The sequence below is a fragment of the Nicotiana tabacum genome, chromosome 24, assembly GCF_000715075.1.
Source record: "Nicotiana tabacum cultivar K326 chromosome 24, ASM71507v2, whole genome shotgun sequence".
Classification (NCBI taxonomy): Eukaryota; Viridiplantae; Streptophyta; class Magnoliopsida; order Solanales; family Solanaceae; genus Nicotiana; species Nicotiana tabacum.
Window position 1 is genome coordinate 77,637,065 of NC_134103.1, and position 5,829 is coordinate 77,642,893.

The following is a 5,829-nucleotide window of genomic DNA, read 5'->3' on the forward strand; positions in this document are numbered from 1 at the left end:
TTCTGTTTCTTGGATGGATACTCGGGGTATAACCAGATCTCAATAGCCCTGGAAGACAGAGAGAAAACATCTTTCACTTGTCCATATGGCATCTTTGCCTTTCGGAGAATGCCCTTTGGACTTTGCAATGCACCGGCTACATTCCAGCGGTGCATGTTAGCCATTTTCACTGACATGGTGGAGGATATTATGGAGGTGTTTATGGATGATTTCTCTGTGGTGGGGGATTCATTTGAAGATTGTCTTCACAACTTAAGAAGAGTGCTCAAAAGATGTGTAGAGACAAATTTGGTGCTGAATTGGGAAAAGTGCCATTTTATGGTACATGAAGGAATAGTGTTGGGGCATCGAGTGTCCAGCAAGGGCATTGAAGTCGACCATGCTAAGGTTGATTTGATTGAGAAGCTGTCACCGCCCACTTCGGTAAAGGCAGTGAGAAGTTTCCTTGGGCACGCCGGGTTCTATAGGCGATTCATTAAAGATTTTTCTAAAATTGCTAACCCCTTATGTAAGCTGCTTGAAAAAGATCAGGCCTTTGTGTTTTCTAATGATTGCAGGTTGGTTTTTGAGGAGCTGAAGAAGAGATTGGTGACTGCACCCATCATAGTGGCACCCAATTGGGAGCAACCATTCGAGCTCATGTGCGACGCCAATGATTATGCTATAGAAGCAGTCTTGGGGCAACACAAAGACAAAATGATGCACCTGATTTACTATTCAAGCAGGACGCTCAACGGTGCATAACTCAATTACACTATAACGGAAAAGGAAATGCTAGTTGTAGTGTTTGCCTTCGACAAATTCAGGTCGTACTTAATTGGCTCAAAAGTTATTGTTTATACTGACCATGTAGCAATTAGGTACTTAATTGCAAAGAAGGAGTCAAATCCATGCTTGATTCGCTGGGTTCTGTTGCTACAATAATTCAATCTGGAAATTCGTGACAGAAAGGGGACGGACAATCAAGTGGCAGACCACCTCTCAAGATTGGAAGGAGCTGAAAAGAGAATGGAGGTTGAAGACATAACAGAGATATTCCCGGATGAACAGTTACTTGATGTGACAATGGAGGAGACTCCATGGTATGCTGATATTACTAACTATTTAGCAAGCGGTATTGTACCTTATGAACTCTCCTCAATTCAAAAGAAAAAGTTCTTCCGTGATTGTCGAGCCTATTATTGGGACAAACCTCTATTGTTTAAAATATGTATAGATAACATGATCTGGAGGTGTATCCCCGAGAAAGATCAACCTTTTGTTTTGCAAGCTTGCCATGCTTCACCATATGGTGGACACTTTGGAGGAATCCGAACAGCAGAAAAAGTGTTGGAATCAGGATTGTATTGGCCTACCCTGTTCAAGGAGGCCCATGCTTGGGTCAAAAGTTGCGATGAATGCCAAAGGACAGGCAACATATCTTGCCGTCACGAGATGCCGATGACCACAATTCAAGAGGTGGAGGTTTTTGACATATGGGGGATCGACTTTATAGGGTCGTTCGTCAGCTCGTATGGTAACAAATATATATTGGTAGCGGTTGACTATGTCTCCAAGTGGGTCGAAGTGGTGGCTCTCCCAACCAATGATGCAAAAGGGGTAACAAGTTTTCTAAAGAAAAACATCTTCACACGTTTTGGCACCCCGAGAGCTATAATCAGTGATGGTGGAACCCATTTTTGCAATAGAGCGTTCGCACGTCTGTTGGAAAAGTATGGAGTTCGCCACAAAGTAGCCACACCGTACCACCCACAGACAAGCGGGCAAGTTGAAGTGTCCAATAGAGATATTAAAAGTGTCCTGACAAAGACAGTGAATGCAACAAGGACTGATTGGGCGAAAAAGCTAGATGATGCATTATGGGCATACCCCACAACATTCAAAACTCCAATTGGTATGTCACTGTACAAGTTGGTGTTTGGAAAGGCATGCCACCTTCCGGTAGAGCTCGAACATAAAACACTTTGGGCACTGCGGCAGTTGAATCTGGATATAGAGACCGCAGGCACCAATAGAGTCACTGAGTTACATGAGCTCGAGGAATTCAGGATCCATGCATTTGAGAATGCTAGATTATACAAAGAAAAGATGAAAATGATCCATGATAAGCACATCTTAGATCGAAACTTCAAGACCGGAGATCTAGTGTTGTTATACAACTCAAGAATGAGATTGTTTCCGGGTAAGTTGAAGTCCCGATGGTCAGGACCCTTCAGAGTGGTGCAAGTGCTCTCGAGTGGAGCTGTAGAGATTGAATCCGAAGATGGGACAAACAAGTTCACGGTGAATGGGAAAAGGCTGAAACATTACTTTGGAATGGTCGAAGAGAAAGGGGATAGAGTGGTGATAACTTTGGAAGAGCCCCAGTATGCGAACGAGTGATAATAAAAGCATGCGTCGTGCCGCGACGTTAAATCGGGCGCTTCCTGGGAGGTAACCCATGGTTTGCTGTAAATCGTCGGGCCGCGACGTTAACTTAGGCACTTTTTGGGAGGCAACCCATTAATTTCTTACTTTGGTTGTTGTAATTGATTTTAAACAACTTTGACCGATCTACTAGTGTGCAGGGCAAAAATTATGCGCATCGGAAGGATTCGAGGGTCGAAATTAACCCGAGAATAGGTAAAAATACGGCAAAGACAAAAATTGGCTGGAGACGGAGATCCGCGGCCGCGAATTGGGGCGCGGATTTTTGGCCCCCCTATGCCCAGAATCCGCGACCGTGGATTGGGGCGCGGATTTGGGGCTGTCCAGGTAAGTTTCTCCTTTTGTTTATCCCCCCTTATTTTTCCCTAACTTAAACGCCCACAACCCCCACTTCCCCCCACTTCTCCTCTTTTCTCCCTAACTTCAAGTGCCCAAACCCCTCCTTTCCCCCATATTTTCCTTTCAACACAAGACTCTTCTCCTTCTTTCTCTTCCCCACTCAACCACTCTCCCACCTCCATTCTTCTCAAGATCTCCAAGTAAGTACATGATTTTATTCCTCTTTCTTAGTATTTTTCATTTTTTTCCTTTTCTGTATAGGGTAGTAAAAGCATAGGTACTTTTGTTTGGGATTTAGATTGTGGTTTATATGTGGTATATGGAGGCTATTTGAATTTCTTGATTTGGAGGAAGCCATTGTTGGGTTTGTGAGAAATGGTAGTCTGATTGGGTCTTTGGGTGACTTGGGGGAACATATGCACACTACCTGTTTGTTGATTTGCCTTAATGAGTGTTGAATATAAATTGTGACCAATTGTGCGAGTGAAGTCTGAGTAACCGCCATTGGGACACATATTCCTCTCTCCATTGATAGTAGTATTTATTGTGTAGGTAACATGCAACCCTCAAGGAAGAGACGCGCTACCGGGGCCTCATCAATTGGTCATGGAGGCTCATCTCGGGGACGGGCACCGGCCAGTGCAGCTATGTTTGATCGTATCAGGTTTGTCTCCAGAGCTGCCCAAGACCATTTCAGTTTGAAGGCCACTAAAAAACTTGTACCAGAAAGGGGTATTGACAGGGCGTCCCTCCAGGATGAGTGCCCTAATATGTATCGGGAGTTGATCAGGCGCAGATTTGACTGCTTTTTCGAAGAGCCGGAGGATGGTAACTTGATGCTTGTACGGGAGTTCTATGTCAACTGCCCCAAACATGAGGATAGAATATGCACTGTGTGACACACGAGGGTGGATGCATCGATAGACGCCATCAGGAGAGTGTATCGATTGCCTGAATTCAATGGGGGAGGAGGATTTTTATGATACTTACAAGAGAGAACCCATCACATGGAACAGGTTTTTTCAGAACTATCTATGCACCAGACAAAGAGGTAGTGTAGGTTGTGTCGGGATCGAAGCTACACTCTTCCTCACTCGCTTTTGAAGGAAAATGCTGGTTGTACATCATCAACAATCGCTTACTGCCATCCCATAACACCACGGAGGTAAATGATCTGAGAGCTGCCTTGATATGGTGCTTCGTGAATGGCCAAGACTTCGATGTGGCCAAGGTTATTCAGTCTGAGATGTTCATCCATTCACCACAGAAGATATGGGTTCTTTTTCCCCTCTCTGATCACTAGATTGTGCCGGGTAGCAAGGGTGCCTGAGAACCCAAATGCAGATTGCATGGTAAAGAAAGAAGCAAAGTTTTGGGCAGACAAAGTGACCATCGGGAAAGACCCGGTGGCACCAGGGGCAACTCATAGTGACGATTCTAATGCGTCGGAAGAGGGAGATAAAGGGCAGGAGGAGGTTGAACCTGCCTCACCCCTACATGAACAAGCTGCAGTGGCTGAAGGACCATCCAAGGGCAGACGGAGCATGCGAATAACATCCCTAGAACAAGACATGGCAGGACTGCGCACTTCCGCCACGGAATTGGGGACCAGAGTTGATGCTTTGGCCAACCAAAATGCGAAGTCAGAAAAGAAAATCATGGGCTGGCTGTGTGCGCTGGGGAGAGCATGTCATCTCGACCCTGGCACTTTCTCCGATCAAGACTGATCCACCAGGGAAGTTCCTTTACCTCACATTACTTTACTTTGTATGACATGGGGACATGCCATCTTTTTAAGTGTGGGGTGGGGGATACTTTGTTGTATGTAGATAGTTTCGTAGTTTATTTGTATAAATAAAATTTGACTTGGCCCAACGATGGATATCATTTGATGGGTTTCTTGAGGGACTAAATTCGAAAAGGAAAAAAAAACCAAAAAGATTTTCTTTTGTAGTAGTGTATCAATTCCCCGTTGGTTTTTCTTCAAACCACGGTTCTTTTCCAAGGGTTTTGTTTGAACCGGGTATAGTTAGCTTTTTATTTTTAGTTAGGAACTTATGGGCTATGGGCAGAATTAGAATAGGATCCCGTAATTTCGTAATGCCTTGAATATAGCGGTTACTTTAGTGTGACTCTTAGGCTCATTTGTTGACTCTTGTAAGAAGGCCTTAAAATGTATGTTCTTAATTTGGCTTATGTACCCTGATCTGAGTGTTTGATGATCTAATCTGGAATGAGTCATGTTTCATATGTGTGTGAGGCTTGTTATATTCTGTACACGACAGTTAACGCCAAGAACTTGCCCCGGGTGTCTGCAAAGCGAAATAGTAGTCTTGTTTAGTCTGGGAAATGATATAGGCATTTCTTTGTTGAACCATATATATATACATACTCCACCTACCTATTTGCTATGTATCATAGTTAACCCCGTTGAGCCTGTAATCCTATTTCTTTGGCAACCACATTACAAGCCATATCCCTTATTTGAATTGACCATCTTTTTGAACCCTTTACCTCTCGTAAGCACTTGAAATACTATAAATTTACAAAGGATAAAGTATGGGATAGTTGGTGGAGCTTTTGAGTGGAACTAGGGAAATAAGGAGAAAGGTATATTTTGTTGGAAAAGCCACTTGTGAAAAAAAGAAAGAAAGAAGAACATTGTTTATAGTGTATCATGTTGATTGGTAATAATTCTTTGATGGCTTTTAAGGTGATTGTGCTCAAAGAAGAAGAGCGGGGTGGTATATGTGGTGTTAAAGATGAAAATATTGGTTTAACTTAGGTGTGGACTTGATTGTAAAATAAATGTATTAAAGTGCTTAGGGAGGTGTAGTCACTATCATATCTAAATATATCCTACCCAACATGTAGCCTGTATTACATCCAAATAAAGTTCTACTTGATCCTAGACCGAGTGAGCTCAATTAGTAGAGTCGTACACTACGGGCAAGCCTATGGTGCGTTTTATGTAGCACAAGAATGTCATTTCTGAGGGTGAGTGAATTATGTTCCTTTTAAAGTTCCTCAGTGTGTGTGAATTTTACTGATTGTGAAATGAGA